General features: G+C 45.9%; 1 protein-coding gene across 5 annotated transcripts in view; it reads right to left on the reverse strand.

Moving 5' to 3' along the window:
• Positions 1–21771, reverse strand: part of ZFHX3 (zinc finger homeobox 3) — a 249841-nt gene that overhangs the window by 181861 nt on the left and 46209 nt on the right. Inside the window, exon 1 of one of the 5 annotated variants that reach the window (XM_047835198.1) lies at positions 15307–15419. The exons of the other annotated variants lie outside the window; for them this stretch is intronic. The gene's annotated coding sequence lies outside the window, so the exon portion shown is untranslated. Of the gene's footprint in view, positions 1–15306; positions 15420–21771 lie in introns of those variants that run through there. 5 annotated transcript variants of the gene reach the window in all.

The raw sequence follows: 21771 nt of genomic DNA on the forward strand, positions 1-21771 counted from the left end.
GGGGAGGGGAGGGGAGGGGAGGGGAGGGGAGGGGAGGGGAGGGGAGGGGAGGAGAGGAGAGGAGAGGAGAGGAGAGGAGAGGAGAGGAGAGGAGAGGAGAGGAGAGGAGAAAGAAAAGAAGGAAACTCGGTCTTTACCCAGTTCGGGAACAACTTCTAAAGAGAGCACAGCATTGGCTGGAACCAAGCTTCTCAGCCTTGAGTTGACACATTCATGGCAAGCTAAGCCTTTTTTCCAAAGAAATATGGGTTCTCTTTTCCTTAGAAGAGCTGAAGGACTTCCTAAGAAGTCCTTTTACCACTTTCTATCTCTGTATTTTGCTTTCAAAATCACCATCTGCTGACCCCACCCCTGCTCTTACCCTTAGAAGGTACCAAGCACTACCATGCCATTACCAAAGGAGACAACCTCACACTCTGGGCTCGGTACTAGCCACATTCATATGTGGTAATTATCACTATCATCACTGGGCAAAATGGGTCCCAATTCACAGCCCAAGATTACATAAGAGCTTGAAGCTAAACTCTAAGAAAACCACATCTACTAATAGTTAAAAGCCTCCACTTACAGATTTAATGGGTTAAAAAATAATTTTAAACACTTTCAGTGAGTTTACAAAATAAGGCAATATTTGCCAACCACTGTTTTTGAGTTCATTGTCTTTCATCTCAGTATGAATGTTTTATAAGTCACCTTAATTGCTTTGTAAAGTCTGAACTGAACTGCTTCCCGCTGGGCTGGCTCTCTTGGGCTCATCTGCAAGTTGGATGGCCCAATGACAAGTGGGCTTCTTGCCACATGTGGGCCCATACACACCTATTACTGTGATGCGGTTTCTGGGAAACACTCTTTGCAATGGACTTTTCCACAGTATTTGTAAGTAAGTACTTGACCAAGAAAACAGTCACACCCAGCATCAACCTTCCCAGGAACAAAGAACTCCGCTCAGGCAATTTACATGATGTTAGATACATTTTCAAACACTCTTATATTCATTTCTCATTTGACCTCCAACAATCTTGTTAAGTAGACAGAATGGGAATCACAATTCACATCTTATAGGTTTAAAGAGATTCATCAAACATGACAGTAACTACTATGAGTCACTCTTTCCCAAGGTCACTAACTGGTTACTAGCCAATCAGGGACCAGGACTCCATCTCTAGGTTTCTACACCAGTGTTCTTTTCTCCATGAAGACATCACTTCCTGAAAGAGAATCATCTTTCCAAACCCTTCAAAATCACATTTCATCTTCTAAATTAAAAAAAAAAATCTGAATACACCAACCCCCTCCAAATATTATTTCACTGCTCATACCTAAAAAAGAGAGTTATAAATAATGCCAAACACCGGGTTGCTCCACAGAGCCAAGAACCTTGATGGAAGACATCAAGTCTCAAATTTTACATAGATCAGAGTGTTACAGGGCTTGGAAAAGCACCTAGTAAAGCGCCAAATGCTGAAGCAAGGATCTCTGGCCATAACAAAATATAAGACAGCAGGCAGTGCACAACTCCCTCTAAAATGCTCTCGACCCCACAGACTATACTCCTGCATGAAGTAGCCTGACCACTCAGCTCCCAAAGCTATTTGTGAAAAGAAGAAAGTAAAATGCTGTCAATGTCTAAGAGATCCTCACAAATGAGTTCAGATTTAGAAGAGCTAGTACCAACACAGAGTTCAAGTTAAGACCCAGTGGGGTAATCTAAAGAGTGATGGTGGCCACAGTATTACTGCTTCGTGACCCATCTCCACAACTCGTAAGTGCACAAACCTATGTAAAACCAACATCTAGGGAACTGGCTTCATTCCTATTGTGAATGTTGCATACTATCTAGTTATGAGCAGTCTAGTCCACCTTCTGCCATCATGGTGGAGCCCTCAGAGCTACAGTCCCTATCCAAAGGGAAAGCAATGGAACTGTGGTCAATGTAGTAAGTACTAACCACCCTTTAGGCCTAATTGATCCAGGGGACATTTTTAGGAAGACCATTTTGCTTAAAATAAAACTTTGCAATGTGTGGAACCAATGGAGCCTGGGCAGAAGGAGAATGAGGAGAGAAGTGGGTGGGTCCAGAATACAAGAGAGTGACAGTGATCCCTTGGTGACAGGTAAGGTCAGATGGGAAGGCTCAAGCCATGACCGTGGGCAGACTCTCCAACCACGAATGGAGAAACAATCCCACCAGCTTCCCCTCTGGACACAAAAGACTCACTGTTACTCCTGGGACCCCTTCCTCCCCTGTGTAGGTCTATCCACTCACACCATCTGTGAGCTCAGCCCAGCTCATCAAGCCTGTGGCTTGGTACAAAGGTCAAGTCTTGCTATTACTACCCTGGACCTTACCAGATAAAGCCTACAGCCTTACTTTTTTGCTGCCTAGGCTCTGTGGCCTGGCTCCCTTACCCTTATGGACTCTTATCCCATGGCCGGGAATTCCATACACCTGAGACCCCCTTGCCTGTGCCTACCTGTACTTCCCAAGCTTAGCTCACAACCCTCACCTTCATCACATACCCACTGGCTTTCTCCCCATCTGCCCAATTTCCACTCCTGGTTTTCTTGGGCAGCCATGAAGGATAAGGAAGCCACAGGCAGAAGCCTGGCTAGAAAGGCAGGAAGGTGACAGCAACTAACACAATTCGCTCTCCTCCTAGTCCAAGTCCTGCCGCTGTTTCCCCCTTCTCCACTTCCCAGCAACACTGTGAAACTCAACAGCTTTACAAACAGACTCCTAGCTGTGGTAGCTGGCTTCTCATTAGAGGTCAGTGTCACTCAGGTTCAACAGCATCTGTGTTGGTGGGTATGCAATGCTGAAGATCCCTAGGATAGATTTCACTAACGTTAGGCCAAAGGGCTTGAGCCACTGGAAATGGTGTGCAAGCTCACGCCCAGCTTCATACACACTTACAGATACACATGTACACACATACAAATACATATTTAAAACACAACAGAGAAGTTAAAAGAAAACAACAACAACACAGGAAGTCAACACAAACACACACATCACCACCCCTACTGTTGGTAAGATCCTGTCCCAAAAGTTTCTGGATGACTGTCACTTACTATTTCCTAGTCCCTAAGCACTGGCTTGGTCTGGGGACTCCATCCCAGGTGCTTCCTAGAGCCAAGTGTCCTTGTTGCCTTTGTTCCATCAGAAGGGGAACATAAACATTAATCAGACCAGAGACGGGGCACAGGCAGTGACAGTGATACAATCTCAAGTGGCACCAAACTCTATCTCTGGCATTCTGTCATTTTATGATTGAGCACTGCACTTCAGACACTCACTAGACCAGTGGAACCTGAATCCTAGAACTAGATGTCCTGAAAAGAGTGGTTTCTCTGTAAAATATGGATCATAAAACAAATGCTCAGAGTCCCAGAATGCCTGTTGCATAAGGGCATCAATGCTACAGTTCTCAATTCACCTCCACACTTGTCCGTCTTCCCCTGAGGAGCGTGCAGGTGGAGTGGAGAGGAACACGGGACAGAGCCGAGGCAGGGCGGGATCACAATCCTTACTCTTAGCATTCAAATTCCTGAGTCACAGCTGAAACCCACTACTGTAACTGTTTCATACACTGTCTCCAAAAACTAAAAAAAACAAAGTAAGAAAGATGCCTTTGAAAAGTTACATTAGCCTCAGGATTCCGTTTAAAACCCTTCCTTCTGTTGCACACCTCGAGATAAAAACTTTGTTTGTCTCTCTGGTCAGCTGTCAAAATTCCAGCACTCGCCTGGGCTGGGACCAGAGTAGTTTTCCTTCCAACCATGGAAGGCCCAGGTCCAGCCGGCAGAGCAAGGGTTAATGGAAGCTGACCGCAGCACAGTTGTTAAGGTAATCAATACCACTGAGATACTAAAGCAGCATAAGCCACAATATTGATTGCCAAGCAGATGATAAAACTGTTTATTATGATAATTGCAGGGTCCCTGCAAGATGCTCCCAGCGCTTCCTAAAGCTGTTTACAAAACTAATAAAGATTTGCCATTTCAAGGTCTTCCATTTTCACCACCCTCCCTCCCCCAAACATCTACCCCTGGCCCACCACCAAAAAAAAGCCACCCTTACCCCCAGGCTATTAACATGTTCCTCTCTGGGACAGCATCCCTGGCTGTCCTGGGTTTTGTCATCCCTCTTGGGGCCTCTGAGGAGAGGGCTCTCCTTCAACACCCTCCTCGCCCTGCCCCCAACTTCAGGAAAGGGAGGCCGGAAACACAGCCGACTAGACACTCAGGGCATTGAGATTTCCTCCTTAGAGCCCGCCATGTGATAATTACGGGGTTTTATTGATGGAGGGGGCTGTTCAGGGCTACTTGGACTAACATCCATTTGTTACAACACATTTAAGAAACCACATCACCTTGGTTTGTAATTAAAACTTCTCTGGAGAACTTGGTGGCCATGGAACTCACTGAACACAGTCAAATGCCGATTTGAGAACGCAATTCCACAGACGCAACCCAGTGGTGACTTTGGCTGCTACCCTGGGCTCAAGTTCTATCATGCCCAATGCAATGGCTTAGTTTTACTAATAATAGGGGAAATTAACTCATTCTTGCTCACCAACACAGCCATCTGCCTTGGGACCCAGTGCTTTTAGATGAACAGCACTGTTGAGGATTATGAGATTTTCAAGATGAACAAGATGAATGTGGAGATTTTTCTCAGCAGAAGGAGGCATCTCACAGTGTTACATTCTTCAAAGTGCTCAAGGGAAAACCTATTCCGTCTTGAGAATAAGTGAGGTAGCTTCAGGACTTCAAAGCTTGCAAATACACGGAAAGTGTGTTTCCAGAGCATGCAAGAGGGGAAAAATGGAACCCAAGTTCTGAGAAAAACCCAGTAGCCATTCCGTTAGCAATCAGAAGGCAAAACCCCCCATCCTTCACTCAACCTTTGATAACAGCTGTGGCTCATTCCATAGTGACCAATAAGATTTTACCTACCCTACAATCTAACTGGACCTGGCCTTCAAAGCCACTTAGGGGGCACTACTCTAAGTTCACACGCCAAAGAAAGATGATTTGAAGGAATCTGAAGGAAGTGTTTTGTTTTGTTTTGTTTTTCAAAGTCTGGAGAAACCATTAACCAATGCTCCTGTCTCTACCTTGATCTACCACCTCAGCTTAGGAAGCAAAGCCCCTAACCTCCTGATTCTCTTCCCTTTCAGCAGTACCCCACAGCCCTGGGAGATCATTGCCCACAGAACCTGACAATGCATACATATGCATGGTTTAATTCTGTGGACCAGTAGAGACTCGCAGCTCCTTTGCAGACACCTGTCTGCCCTGCCTATTCTCAATCACACAGAAATCAGGAGACAGGAGCCAGTTTTATGCAAAGTAAAATCCTCTTGCCAAAGACCTTGCCATGAACTCACAGATATCACACCATGGCTGGAAGGGATGCACCAAGAGTAGTTCAACCTGGTTACCTGCTCTTACAAGAACTACTTGGCAACCAGGAACAGTCAGAGAAAATCCAAGCCTTTCTATTACTGCATTTCATGAACAATATACTCCTAGGCAAAGTGGCAGAGAACAATCACCAACTACTGAGCTCTCAGCTGGACGTCATGCTCACTCACCATATGCCCATGCTGCCCATGTGAACAGACACATCCCTGCATTTGATACCAAGAGAAAGTTGAATATTGAGTGCAACTAATTCTGCTGTTACCCTGAACCTCCCTTACACATATAAGTTGTACTCTCAATAATAACTTCAATAAAAAATATACCCTCTGAATGATATGGTCCACACTTGGAAACCCGCCCAAAATGGCCAGCCAAGACTGCCTAAGTGCTAAGAACCATTTAGGAGCACTGTAAACCATTAGGGCCATTAGCTCTAATTTGACCTCAACAAAATAAATCAACCCACTAAGAACAAATTTAGAAGCTTTCCAAAGTCAAGTTCTCAAACCCTGAAGATTCACAAAGCACAGTCCCTCGCAGGAAACAAATGCCCAGCCTCTGACCTACACTCCAGACCCGTACCTTCCCTACAGCTGAATAACGAGAGCATGCTCAGCTGGGACCAGGACTCAGGATCCTCCTCAACCCACTGGATCAGGAAGCTGTGACCATCAAGACTGGAGAGACGACCTGCAGGTCAGACGCCACTGACCATCGTGGTGTAAGGCATTCATTCTTTTCCTTTCCTCTGAGTTTACATGATATGCAACTTCCCATCTGCAATGCCCAAAATGTCTTCTTCCAAAGCATGGGGACCTTCAGATTTATTTTCATGATATGCTGATGGGATTTCAACTATGCTGATTCTCAGCTCCGGGTCAGAGTTCGCCTAGTCTATCTTTAAATGGGCAGGTATCATGTATATTAAGAACCAGGATTCCTACCCCCTACATTAATACATGTGTCAACACAATAAATAATCTCTCCCACAAAACTTATAACCATCAGCATTGACTCTAAATAAATTTAAATTGCAAAATCATCCTAATTTTTCATCTTGATTCTCCCCTGATAATTACTTCCTGCATTTTTTAATACTGATGGCACTGCCTCGACGAAGAAGCAGCAAGGGAAATAAACTATGACGCCAACAGAAGTCCACCAGCCAGTGAGAGCGGAGCGCTGAGAGCACGCACGGTGGAGAAGCAGGCAGTCCACGTGTAAAAAGTCAACAACCCTTCAGTTGTTTTAAACTCGAAAACACACCCTATCACCATGTCACTCATCTGCACAGGACAGAAGGAAGAAACAAGTAGCGAGGATACTGGCAAAACAAGTTAGCGGTAATAGGAGAGCCAGGACATAGCACATAGAGTTCTATAACCCAAGAGTCTAAATGGCTCAAAGCTGAGTAATCCTTTCCAGCTCCGCCCAGGATGAATTTCTAGGTATCAGATGATATGTCAATTACAAGAACGTGAAGTTATAAGGGGGGAGTGGGGTTTGTCGGCACCCAGACGGTGGGAAGTACAGTAAAATAATTTGGTACCGCATCTTTGATACATGGGCCTGGGGCTCCTCTGGGCCAGGAACTCAGGATGACACAGAGGCCCAGGTTCTAGCTGCAAACCTTTCCCTGACAACCTCCCGTAGCCCATTCACTAGACCCCTCTGGCCAAACCCTCCTAACTTGTCGAGTACCACAGGGTCCTTTTCCTTTCTATGCATTTGTCACGCTAATCAAGATGTTAGGTCTGGGCCAACCATTTCAGACTCAGTCCAAAGAGGGGCACACACCCCCAATAACGGCAGTGTGGGGAACAGCACTCCCACATAAGGTGATGGAGGGACAAATGCTTAAACCACTCTGTGCTGTCCCTCAGCCACTTCGGACAGGCAGGACGGCACAGTGTCCTCCTGGGTCGTGGCGGTGCCAGAGCCTCTGATGCGGGGGAGACACGCTGTACCTGTGACAAGATCAGATAAGGAATCCCCAAATTGCTCTGAAGCTGCGAGAACTTTACACGTTGTAACCCTGCCCCTGGAGCCCCATTGACCGCATACTGATCTCACCCTGATGGGAAGGGGGAGCACCCCGGTGAATTCCAGGCCTGTCCCAACCAGTGACGGGCCAGACAGACAACTGGAACTGAGCGCTTAGGACGGTGCCACGAGGCCGCTTCCAAAGATCAGAGATCCACCCGAGAGAAACCGCGTGTTCTTTCCTTTCCAGTCCTTCCCACTTCAATTGACTGTTTTCTAACACTGTGCCCAACAGGCAGACACAGGAGAGGCACTCTGAGGTAGGTCAATAACGATTAAAAAAAAAAAAAAAGACATAATACAGGCCACGAGCCATGTGCCTTCAGCTGGCATCCCAGCACAGAGACCATTTCTGCAAGTTCTTAACCTACGTTGGGTTCGTGAGACATATAATGGGTTTAAGAGCCCATGTGCCCCATATGGCTATAAGGGTTAACAAGACAGTGAAGCATTTAGCACATGAGATCCTCATAAGCCTCACTCTTAAGGCTCAGAGAAGCAGGGAGACTCACCCACACAGTCCCACAGGCCACAAGACGGCAATGCCAGGCTTGCGAGCAAACACCCAGGCTGCCAGTCTCGCTTCTTCCATTGTTATTTTCCAGCATGGACTATCAGCACCAGTAGCCTAGGCTGGTGATGGCGGACAATATGTGGATGAACATTTTAAATTGGAATCATTACCTGTTTAATATGTGAACCAACGCAACTAGGCCCAGACTGTGATTCGTCCGGGATGGCTGCCTGGGACGATGCCAGCGCAGGTATTCATGGCTTTACTAGGAGAACCCGTGAAAAGAAGAAAAAAGAGCCAACAACACAGTCCAGCTGGTAAGAAGATATAACAGGTCTGAGGAGCTCTCTCATAGGCCCTGCTGCCCCTCTGAGGGGCCGTGGCTGAACTGTCCCTTCTAATAGAGTCGACCAATAAAAGTCACCAACCGGCACATCGTGGTTTCCTCTTCATATCTATCACGCCCTCTCTCAAGCAACGCCTCTCGCCTCTCGTTGAAAGAAAGGGCTTCACCTCCCTCCAGGCTTTCTGAGAAAGCTCGTGAGAAGGGTTATCAGCCTCCCTGACCCTTTGGGTCATCAGTGGCCCTTCTCCTCCTCCCATCCCCCCTGCAAGGACCCTGCGGCCTGCAGCCGGCTCCCCAGCCTTCCCTGCTAATGCCTTCTTCCTTGAGCGGCTATCACAAGAGGGCTGTTTAGTGAGAGGACCTCAGGCTGACCTTTGCTGACAGGCTCCAAGCTCCCTCTGTAAACTGATCTAATGTTAGGCAGGGTAATTAGCGACCAAGTAGTAATTGCAGCTTCTAACTACGGGGGACCAAGATTGCAAAAATTCCCTGGGGGTGGGGGGCCTTCTGGGGACCCCAACCCACATGGAGGCATCTGCTCACAGCCAAAAGGAGGGACTCAGCAACAATTTCTGTGGGAGGCCAGCACTTTCCAGGTTTTAATTAAAGTGGGACCCGGGTAAGGAGACAGCTACAAAAGGAAATTAGTAAACAAAGGAGGGTAACTAAGACAGAAATCCATGGCTTGCCTGGAAGAGCCCATTCAGGAAAGTACACACTCTTGAGGCAGACGGTTGTGCCCAAGGAACTCTCATGCCAGCCACGGAGGAGGCAGCAAAAAGAAACACCAACAGGCAGGAAGGCTGCTGGACTGCGGCTTGGCCTGCGCCCACCCCCCAGTACATACACGGCCCTCGCCCGCGCAACTCAAGATCATCTGCCTCCCCAAACAGCTTGGCTGCCCCACCATGTACTTAGAAAATTCAAGTGTGGTCTACCCTAAGGGGTCTGCATGCTTATCTTCTGGGAACACATATGTAACGTGTTTTGAGTCCCCACAGAGAAAGAGGCGGGCATTTCCAGGTACAACAGGCTGCCCTCATCAGGACTCTAAAAATAAATACAGCTTCACGAAAGAGAACATGGACAGAAAGACTCAGAAACTGTCCCTCCTTCCTATACAGCAGGACAGTAAGAACCCAACAGCATAACGGCACGTCCCCTCCTTCCTAAGGAAACCCTTCGTTTTTCGACCCCACCCCATCCCAATTTCCTCTATCTGCTTGGTCCTACAAAAGCATTTCACTGAACGGCTGATGCCCAGATAAGTGCTGAACCTCTTTCCTCAAGAGAGGCAGCAATTTCAGGGGTCACTGTAGCTTTCCTGCGTGGACTAGATTTTCTACCAACCTGAATTACACTCTAGACTTTCTCAAACTTCATTTCCTCTGCCCCTGCACCGCCCAATCCCCAGTGTATATTCAAGGCAGTACAGACACTCTGGGCCAAATCCAGGGACAAAAACCAGGGTAACAGCTGCCGCCTGCACCCTCTGACCCTCCATTTCCTTCTCCCAACAATTAATACACTTAATAACTGCAGCCCCAACTACAGACTCTTCAGACACCCCTCTATTAACTGGTGCCCACCACAAACAGGGGGTCTCCGCCAGGATTCTTCCGTTCCCTATCACTTCATCATTTTTTAATCCACAATAGGGACTTTACACCATGCCGGGGTTCTGTTCTCTCTTAATCTTTTATGAGGGACCTTCTCAAAAGCTTTTAGAAAATACAAGTGAATTGATGCCTACCAGGTCATCTTTATTATTTTAGAATTCTTTACAAAGAAATTACAGACTTTAATGTTGTAAATGCGTATTTAAGACTCAGCATTCACTTGGACAGGCAGGACTGACTCAGGTTACATTTAAGTCGCCATATTACCTCCATCTTCAGAAAGATTCTTGTCTGCCCATTAGTAAGGAATGATGCCCTGCCCCCCAACTCCCAGGTATTGGGAGTCCCCCAAGACCTACTAGACCAGCTGAAATGGAGTATGTACTGAGTACCCAAGGGATATATGGTGTGTCACAGAACTTCAAACCAAGGAATAAAAGCCACTGAGTCAAGGAAAGCCTGGAGGTGGTAGCCCATCCGATTTCTACCTTTCCCCAGGTGAGTAGCAGGTAAACAGCATGGCTTCCCTGCATCAAAGCTGGCCCACACATCCACACAGAGCCAGCAACAGCTTCCTGATGCGACATCATTCATGCTCCCTCATAACACCTGTTTGTTGTTGCTATCGTTCCTAATTAGCACTCTGCAACAAATTCGGGTCTGAGCGCAGGGACAGGTTTCCCCCGATGGAACAATTATAGATGCGCATGGGGCTGGGTGTTTCCTGGTCACCTAAAATTATTTTCTGGGCAAGTTTAAAGGTAAACCGTCCAAACACTTACTGCTTCAAGAGCTGCCTTTGGGCACAGTTGAAAAAGCTGTAATGCAGTTCTGGAATCACTCTCTAAAAGCCTTCCCAGCGAGTAAAAGACAGGGTTAAGGTAATCCACACTTATACCAACACACATTCCTAACCACTGGGGAAACCCTCGGCCCTCAGAGCCTACACATCAGCTTCTACTGCCACATCTAGAGGCACAAGGCTGTGCTCCAGTCGCCAAAAACATAGGCAGGGTTCCTGGTCCTGTGGCCGGATGAGACGAGCCTGCCTCATCCCCATTACATACTGGTGAAACTCACGAGCCTAGAAAACAGTCTCCAGAGTCCAGAGCATTGGGTAATTCCTCACCCTTGAGGAAGACCATCGATGTCCAATCCTAACTGGAAGTCTATGAAAAGGGTCACCATAAATCAGCTTACCAAACACTTCTCTATTCTCAGCACATACCTCTCTAATCTGGGGGTCCTAGAGGATGAAATGGGAAGTGCAGGTCTAGTGGCTCCGTTATGGCAAATGCTGCCGTTCAGCGTGGACTTAATGAGCTCTTGCAAGGAAACAGGAAGTCTATAAAGTAATTTAAATAACTTCCAGTCCTGAAATAAAGGAAATTAAGCCTCTGGCACAAACCTCTCGGATGGACACCTTTTTTGTCCCTCCAATCACATCCACAACTACAGCTGTCATATTCTTCTCCCCAAAGCCAGCCCCCAAACTCCTCTAGGATGAAACCTACAAAGGCTACGTCAGTCTTCAGAACTCTCCAAGCTACTGCAGAAACTGTAGCCGTGGGATGTGGCACGGTGTGCAGGAAGAACCCCATGTTGAGTCCAGCCACTCCCTCGCTGCAGGACCTTGGGCGAATCGCATACATTCACAGGACCTTGCCATCTCACCATGAGCCCAGGAAAGGTCTTGGTCTGGGAAAACTACCTCTGAGATTGTCAAGAGGATCAGAGAAGCACAAATGAGAACAGTGCAAACCGAAAATGCAAATAAACGTTTGTATTATTCCGGCCACCGAAGCCCTTAAGCTCCAGAATTTTTCAATTTTCTGTTCAAGAGGCACAGCGCTATCCCTGCCTTCCACTTAACTGTGAATATTTATTCATAGGTTCTCCTGCTTTTCCTAAGCCCCCAAATGTAGGTAGTTATTGGTGTGGGTAATTACTAGTCCAACTAGCCATGGCTTCCTTACATGCAGGGGAGGGGCTGTGACTTTTTATCTTTGGTCAACCAGTACGTGCAGACCACTGGCCACCACCCAGCAGGTTCTCAACAAAGGGTCAGAGTCTACAACCCATGCAGTTACCCATTCACTCTTAAGCACCAATGTGCTGCTAACCACCCACCAGCTCTCTGTGGAAAGAGACCAGCCTCATAACACTACTCATTACTGGCTGTGAGTATGCAAAAGGAGTGGGCGCTCGGGTCCCCCCACCCCCAGTGCAGAATCAGCCCCAACTTCTCACATTAAGAGCCACTGCCCTCTTTGGAAAGCAAACTGTAGTCACTAATGCAGTTTCACCTGATAAACCTAAGCTACTGGCTGCCAGAGACTGTTTCTGGCCAGAGAGTTAAGTTTACTTTATTGATAATAATCAGCCAGATATGGACTGGTTTAACCAGTACTCTGGACGCAGGATCGAAAGAAAGACACCCTGAAAAGCCACTTGGGGTCAGCCTCATTTTGCCAGCCCTCTAGATAGTATTACTCACAACTGGTATGGTGACCCCTTGACCCTTTGACTAGTGAAAAAGCCAAGAGTGAGGGTGGATGTTCTGTGTTGCCAAGAAAGCCTCCCCACCTCTCTCGGCACACAAGGGCAAGATCCAGCGCTCTTGCAAGGGAACAACTGGGCCCTGCTCAAAAAGGGATCCTCCCACACCAACCTGGGAAAGGAAATCACCAACATAAATCTAACTTTACTTTATATAAAGGCACACCTTCTTCACAAACAGGTTCCGTGTGAAACTGCTCTGTAGCTCCCATCGATGACTGTAGGGCAAAGTCTCAATCCCACTGAAGAATTCAAGGGTGCTCTCTTGCCCGTGGGCCTGTGTGCCTGGAATGATTGGACTGAGCGGGTCCAGAGGCCCATTTAAGCAACAGAAATCCTCCCTGAAGGTCCTTCCATTGGGTAAGAGTCCTTTACCCGGGAGGACTATGCCAGAACTTGAGCAATAGCACTTACCGCCCGCCCCTCAGGCTTGCCATGGCGAGGCCCACAGCCCTGTGCATCTAATGGCACTCGTGCCTCCCAAGAATGTGGGGCGACTCGTTCTCCCAGCCATGGCAACTGTCCCATCACTTTACAGTCAGACCATGGCTGGAGGGACACTGTCTGACCCATTTCTGTCCAGGGTGGGTGAATCTGAAAAGCAAACACAGATCGTCTCTTGCAGCATTCATTACAGGACTCTCAACTGGAGCCTAGCTAGACTTTCCAGAAAGTTCACTGACCCAGAGCAACAATGAACACATCTTGGGGTGTTTAGCCATCCTTCATCTAAAATGGGAGCCACACAGTCGATGGAGTGTGTGACTCTTGATGTCGGGGCTGTTGAGTTTGAGCCCCGCGTTGGGCACAGAGATTATTTAATACTAACTAACTAGGGTCACCCAGGTGGCTCAGTCAGTTCAGTGTCCGACTCTCGATTTCAGCTCAGATCATGACCCCAGGGTCGTGGAATCAAGCCCCATGTCAGGCCCCACGTCAGGCCCCATGCTGGGCGTGGGGCCTGCTTGAGATTCTCTCTCCCTCTACTCGACCCCGCTCGCGCGCTAATAAAAAAAATAAATAAAAATAGAATCTTTCAAGTGGGAGTCACATATATAATCTTAAATTTTCTCAGTAACCACGTTTTAAAAAAAGGTAGAGGGGGAAACAGGTGAAATTATAAAATATTTTACTTAATCCAATATGGCTAAAGTCTTCTTTACAATGTAACCCATCTAAATTTTCTTAGGATATTTCCCCCTTGTTTTCCTACTAAGCCCCAGATGCCTGGTGTGTGTTGTACTGACAGCGTGGTTCTACGCGGACCAGCCACATTTCAGGTGCTCCGCAGCCACAGGGGGCTGGTGGCCACCAGATCACGGCGATCTAAAGCAGTGGCCTCCTCTGCTCATGAGAACCTAAAATGTAACTCTAATCTGGCCTCACTGTAATAATTCATGCTTGTTTTTCCCACTCACAGACTTCACAGAACCCACCCCTACTTCCAGATTCTTTCCCACGGCATTTACGATTCTATTTGGGTGATGTGTCAAGAAGTTAAGCTGGCTGGGCTTGGAATGAACAGATTTTCAAGGAATCCTGGACAACTTATCTGCTCAATCAGATCTTCTCTCCGGGGCTTGTCCACCAGTCAACTCGATCCCTGGGGGTTTCTGAATTTAAAATCCTCACAACCTTCTAACTTGAAAACTCGGCATCTTCAGGACAATACATTGTTCACTCGGTGGCGGCCCCTATAAACGTCCTCCATGCTGGTATGTTCTCAGCTACAACAGACCCCATTTCAAACTCAAGGTCATGTTGAATTATTCCTGCCCTGGCCACACAAGATGTCATGCACTATACACACAAAGTTACACAGAATAATCCACTGAGGCTGTGCCTACGGGATCCTGAGACCCAAACAGACTCGGGACAAATCCACCAGTCTGGGAGTTGCTATAAACGGAAGAAAAATTTTTCCATGGAGGAAAAAATGTTGAGGCCATGTTCTCAGCAGCAGTTAACCAGAAAACTCTCAGCCTCGATCTGGCAGGAGGGGCACTTGATGTACCACAGCTCAGGGAGGGTGCGTCTGTCCTGAGCACTAGGCCCTCGCAAGACCCCCATTGTGCAAGAACAGCACACGTGATATGAGTCAGGTGTGGGGCAGCACGCCTCCCGTGCCAGGACAGGGTCCCGCTGAACCCACCAGACACATCACCCAGGCGGCAGCTCTCACGTCAGCCCCTCTCCCTGTGGTTACATCGGCCCCATCCAGAGGAGCACAAGATTTGGTCTAGAGGACACTAGAAAACCAGGTACCGCTTGTAAGCTCATCCATCCGGTTTGAGCTCGAAGAGGAGTACATCCAAGAGGAAACTAAAAGGCACAGAAAGCAGTTCATAATTCTGGCATAGGCAAGACAAAGTGCACACATCGCCCGTGAGGAAGAACGACGGGCTGAGGACAGGATTTGCTCCAAGAGCCGCCCCTGCCCGCCCAGGGCAGAGGCCTGGCTCTTGAGCCTGCAAATGCAGAAGCCCACTCCCCAGCAGGTGAAGGGCTCCCCACACGGAGACGGCTGGCCAGTCAACACTGTTTCCTGGCACCCTCCCATCCCCGAGGGTCCCTCGATCTGTCCCCAAGGCAAGAGGGAGAGGAGCAGGAGGCGAAGAGAGCAAGCGGAGAGAGGAAGGAAGGAGGCGGCTCTTCTTGGCGGGCTGATGGGTGTGAGTGGTGAGCATTAATTAAAAAGCCATCCGGGAACAATGGTCTTTTCATATTTGGAGCCTGTTCTGCACAAAGCTCGGCTTGTTCTACGGGGAGGTCGCTGCTTTCAGTTTTTTTCTTACTCATTTCCGAGGGTTGTGGCAATGTCTGGCACCCAGCTCTATCCACCGGAGTGTCCCCAACCAGAGGCTGCACCAGGCACACCTCCAGGTACAGGTGGTGGCGTTCAGAAACCAAAGGGGGCAACTTCAGGAGGCTGTGCGGTTTCAACCCGCCGGCTCCCAAAGAGCTCCCGGGCGTCTCCCTAAATAGCTGTCCGACCCACGGAAACACTCACTGGACGTTGTCATCAGCCAAACGCCCATTTCCCTCTCAAGTTACGCTAGACACACCACACCCAGCAGACACGGGCGAGGAGCTGGAGTCTAACGGGCCAGCCAACACGCACTTCCAGGCTTAAGTGTGTAAGACAGTGAATGGACAATCAGATCAGGCAGTGAGACCCCCCCCACACACACACACCTCCACCCACTCCTGGAATCTTCACCCCACAGACCATCCTTAAGCAAAGCAGCTGTAACCAGGGGAAGGCAGGGGGGTAAGAGCTAACACGGAGCATCTAGAAGGTTCCCAACACTAACAAACCACCTCCTCTCTCGCTCCTTACCAACCCTGATGGGCAGGCCCCTCTGACTCCACCTCCTGGTGTTCACAGGGGGGTGTAATAACCCCTCCCCTTCAGCGTGAGCTCTGCACAGTGACTCACTTCTAACTCAGAGGCTACGAATAGAACAGGTCACTTCTGAGAGGAGGCTACAAAGACACTAAGTCTCTGTTTTCTGCACCCTGTCCCCCTGTGCCTCACAGAGGCTACATGCCATATTGTGTGCTGCTTGCTCTAAGGAGAAGCCCTCGTGGCAAGAAACTAAAGGCAGCGTCCTGCCAACAAGGTGCAGAGGCCCTCAATCCCGCAGTCCTGGAGGGACTGAACCCTGCCAACCGTGACCGTGTGAATGAGTTCAGATCAGGTCCTTCCCCAGCCGAGCCCTTGGGTCAGAGTGCAGCCCTGGCCAAGGCCCTCATGACAGATCCTGAGACAAAGGGCCCAGCGAAGTCACATCCAGATTCCTGACCCACAGAAACTGTGGGATAATAAACGTCTGCCGTACTAAGCCACTACATTTAGGGATAATGTGTCATGCAGCAAGGGAAAACTAACACTTCCCCCTCCGTTTCACAAATGAAAAGGAGAAGGTTTGGGCCAGTCAGAGGCAGGGCTGGGATTCTTGCTGAGGCTGAGTCCAGACACACCCATCACAGCTGCTTTTCCCCCACCATGTGACTTCAGCTATCCAGCTTAGGTTTTGGTTCACAGAGCTATGAAGTGACCCTACTCCCTGGGCTTCTGCATCACCACAGATAACACAGAGCCATGTGAAATGCATGCCCTAATGGGGCGCCTACCTGGCTCAGTCAGAAGAGCATGTGACTCTTCATCTCGGAGTCGTGAGTTCGAGCCCATGGTGGGTGTAGAGATTACTTAATAAATAAGTAAACTTTGAAAATAAAATAAAATGCATCCCTTAAAATAAAAAGACATCAGATTCCTTTAGAAAAAAAGTCAAACCTGAAAGGAGAGCTGGGATACCATCTAGTCTAACTTCCCCCTTTTACGGAAAAAGAAACTGAGGGCCGTAGTCCGAAAGCAGCAGAGACAGAATTTAAATGCTGGCCAAGATGCCACATGACTCTAGGGATCTGGGAAATTTCAGCCCAAGCATGCTGAACATACTTCTGATTTGCTGGCCAAGAAAATCCCCTCAGTAAGTCCGACCTTCTTTTTGGCACGAAAATCCCCTCAGTAAGTCCGACCTTCTTTTTGGCACAACGCTGCTGATTAACGTCCTGCAGCGGGTCGTCATCCCCTTGCATTTCACCCTCTAACTTGGCACCTTATCCTACACCTGTCCGCCTAAGTCCTTCCACACAAGGATGGGTCACACGCAGTAGAGTGTGCCTCTTGGTTAATCTGAGAATGGAAAATCCTGGTTCCCAGCTTTTGCTGAGGCACAACCTGAGTTTATTCTCAAATTCTATGACCTACCAGGAAGAGCACTCAGCGTTTCCATCAAGAAATCTACACTGGGAAGAGGTGTTCTCACATCTCCAGGATTCCACAAGCTTGCACATCACTGACCAACACTTCCATTATGTGTACACACACACATAGACTCTGGACACTTACAGTAAAGATCATAAATATTTAAGACGACGTAACCTAAGGACATTTTCTGAAGCATTCTTGCTGATTTTTTTTTTTAATTCGGCTCTTGCTAATCCCTGAGATTGAATAATCTCCTGAAGTCTTCCAGACATGGCCACAGACCAGAGCTATTCAAGTGATGCTACACTCTCACCAACTTTTATTATGGATGTAACAGACATTCACTATTCAGAGTTCAGAAAACACAACATTAACAGTGGCCTGACTTCTGCCACCTGGAAATAACCACTCGGTTAATCCTCTGTTATATGAATTCTTTAGCCACCTGTATTTTAAAAATTAAACTGAAGTTCTATGGTGCACACAGCCTCCTTTAATTTAACATCACTGTTTTCCCACATCATAACCAGGAGACAGGAGTTTTAAATAGCCACATAAGAATCTGCCATATGGATGCACCACAGCTTAAATCAATCCCCTGTGAGAGGTTTAGATGGTTTCCAATTTTCACTGTTATAAATGCCTATAATAAAGCTCTTATTTATAAATTTCTTTTGCACAACAGATGATTTCTTTACTATAAATGAAGGTGCTGTGTTACCAGCCCTACTCTAGAGATTAGTGAACAATTAGCGAAAACGCAAAAACCCCTGCCCTTGTGAAACTTATTCTAGCAGGGGAGACAATCAAGATATTAGAGGTTAAATTACGTAGTATTTTATTAGGTAACATAGGCTAAGGTAAAAAAGGAAAGGCAGGACAGAGTAAGGAGAATCAGAAGTTTATGGTGAGAAAACCCACAAATTTAAACACACTTTATTTTTTTTTTTTTTTTAATTTTTTTTTCAACGTTTATTTATTTTTGGGACAGAGAGAGACAGAGCATGAACGGGGGAGGGGCAGAGAGAGAGGGAGACACAGAATCGGAAACAGGCTCCAGGCTCTGAGCCATCAGTCCAGAGCCTGACGCGGGGCTCGAACTCACGGACCGCGAGATCGTGACCTGGCTGAAGTCAGACGCTTAACCGACTGCGCCACCCAGGCGCCCCAACACACTTTATTTTAAAGCTTCTTAACCCATACTACCAAACTACTCTGCAGAAAGTGTGCACCCCTTTGCCGTAACACGGTATTTGCTTTATAACGAATTCTTCATTGAAAAACACACAAAAAGCTTGATCTCTCTAGCAATCAACTAAGTTAAAACAAGGAGCTCTCCAGTGGACCCTTCGAATGGAATGGGCAATCTGAATTTATCCTTCCTAGGAGTTACCCATTAATATTCTTTGCTCGTTTTCTGCTATCTTTGTCTACCATTGATTCTAAGACTCTTTCTATATTGAACATTTTTAGGACACACTCTGTCAAATATATGTGCTTTCAACATCTTTTCCCAATTTGTCAAATGCCTTTAAAATTTTGTGTTTAGTGCCCAGGATACAGAATTTTTTCAATGTAGTAAATCAATCTTTTCTGTTTTACAATTTTTTCACTAGAAGAATTAGGCCTAATATCCCTCCCTGTCCCATATTAAGAGTAGTATTAACCTATACTTTCTGGTAGCCCTTTCTTGATTTCAGTTTTCCTTTTACCTAAATTTCTCTGGGATTTATGGTAATGTATGCTGTGGGGAATGGCTTGAACTTAACTTTTCCCCCTACTTGGTTAGCTAACTATGCTCCAACAATTTGTTGCATCATGTACAATACTGCATAGTACTACAGGTGGTAAAGCATAATGTCAGAGACCACTGGTTTTGCTGTCAGTCAGACCAGTGCTCAAGTCTGAGGGACTGTGGGCAACTTACTTCAACTTTCTGAACCTGAGAGAATGGAACCATTCGTGGTGTCTACCACATCCAGTGACCTAAGTTCATGTGAAAGTGTTGATCATAATGCTTATCACTCAGAAATACTGAAAAAAGTGAATTTTTATTATTTTAATTCCTCTGATTTGAAATGCTACCTTTACCGAACACGTTTCTATTTGATTCCATTCCATTGAGTGGGCTCTGTAATATCTTCTGAGTTTTCCTGCTATGTGAGAAAGCTAGTGATTTCTGAAATTTTATTTTGTAACTGAACTCTATGTTTAATTCCATTTAAGTGTGTAATGGGTATTCTAGGAAGACAACGACATGTGAAAATGATTTTTGTTTCTTTTTAACCATGATCTGACTTCGGTTTTTAAGTTCTGGCCAATTCAATAAGGCAGGAAAAAAGAAATGAGTACACTGGGCAATCCATGTTTTGTTCCCAATTTCATTCTGCTGCCTCTTCTGGTTCATCAGTAAGTTTCTAGCTGGGAGGGTTGGGGCTGCTGATTTCTTCATCAAATTAATGCAATCTCTTCACAGGTTTGTTTTTTATTTTTTTAAATCTAAGCAAACTAGAAATAAGAGTAGAAATTTAGCAAGTGTCTCTATCTCTGTCTGACCCACTCTGTCTACATGTATGTATGTATGTATGTATGTATGTATGTATACACACACACATATAGATACAGTGTTTTTCTTCTTTGTTCTACGTAGGTGATGTACCGAATAACAGACCTTCTTACAATTCAGGGATAAATCCTATGTGGTCATAATTCTTTCAAAATGCCACTGAATTCAATCTACAACTGTTTTATATGTTGTTTTTGCATGTATATTCCTGTCTGAGCTCAGTCCTTAGTCTTCTTGTGTCATCTTTCTAATGATTTTAGGTTTCTAGAGTTATGCTAGCTTTGTAAAAACCAACTGGAACGTTCTCTTTTTCTCTGCTCTGAAGCAGTTTACTCAGCAGGTAATTATTTTGCCCCCCAAAGTTTAAAAGAACTCCTCCATGAAACTACTTGCACCCAGAGTTCTTTTTGGAAATTTTTTTTCTAATGTTCAGCTTCTCTAGTTCCTTGTTTCCAGATTCAGACTTCTGAGTCATCTCCCTAGAACAGCCATGTCAAGGGAGATTTTCAAAATTGCTATATTTCAAAATTACTTTATTTTTATGTTATAAAATAATTACCTCAAATAGAATTTATAATCTGTTACTCCTTTTTTTTCCATCACATCAACTCATTTTTAGTTTTGTGGGTTTATTTGGGTTAATGAAGCATGAGGGTGCTTTGCTCTATGTCTTTGATTTTTCCCCCCAAATACATAGCTCTTAGGTTTACCACTTCAGTATTTTTGCCTGTTTTCTAATTCATTAGCATTAGCTACATCTTACTCGGCTTGTTTTATTCTTTCCAACTTTGAGTTGAAGACTTAATTCAATTAGTTTCATTTATTCTTATATAAGAACAAAAAGATTCAGAGCTATGGATGTGCCCCGGAATATAACTTTGGCAATAACCCATACATTTAAGTATGCTGAATTCTTAGTATTTCTCAGTGATTCTGTAACAGTAATTTCATCTCCTCTTCCCCCCAAGTGATTCAGGAGAATATTTTTAAATTTCCAAGTAGCTGGATTTCATTAATGTTTTTAATATTAAGTATTCTAAAGAGGATAAAAACATCTCTGATAGAAGATGAAGAAACTCTGACAAAGGGGAAAAAATCTTTTAGGCAGAAAACACTACTTAAGTAGTGAAAAGAGTATTTTATAATGCCATGACAGCCCTATTCCAAATATATACCTCCTAGAAGGGATATAACAGCAGGTGATTCTGGGGAACTGAGTGATTGTGGGGCACACTGCACAGGAAAGAGGGAAAGGAAGTCTCTTCTGTACCTTCTGAAAATTTTATTATGGGCATGTATTGCCTCTTTAAAAATTAATTTAAAAAGCAAAGCCATCTCTCAATAAATGGAATTAAACCCATCCCAGATAGACTGTGTAAGTATATAACCAAGTAAATTTCCATACTTTCTTTGATGAAATTTAGAGATTAGTTTCATTGAGCAAGACTTGGCTCCAAGATGATAAACATCTGTGGCTAGAGAAGGGAGGAGGGAAAAATAATTTCTAATTCTGTAATGTCCTAGTTCAGAAGAGAACTAAAGAGCTTCAAGGAAAAGGAAGTATCCAAAACAATGAAGTTTCATCAGGTTTCCACCAGACTACCGTGGTAAAACCTGAATTCACGAATGTACCGCTGAGAAGATAGGAGAAATTCCCAGGTTCGCCCTCAACTAGCCTCTCCCATTTCAGGAATGTTCCACATTAGGCATCTCCGCTGTCAGAGACTTCTCCATTATGACTTAAAATGAACATAAATCCCAAACTAACTCAATTAACTTGTGATTATAAGCATTATGCCACTGTCCTTCCCACCAATTATGCAATGTCAACTTTTTTTAAAAAAGAAAAGAAAAAACAAACTCAATCAGTTTTCCAATTCATGTTGAAGAAATTGGTTTCCCGCTTTCTAATTTCTG

The sequence above is a fragment of the Prionailurus viverrinus genome, chromosome E2, assembly GCF_022837055.1.
Source record: "Prionailurus viverrinus isolate Anna chromosome E2, UM_Priviv_1.0, whole genome shotgun sequence".
Lineage (NCBI taxonomy): Eukaryota > Metazoa > Chordata > Mammalia > Carnivora > Felidae > Prionailurus > Prionailurus viverrinus.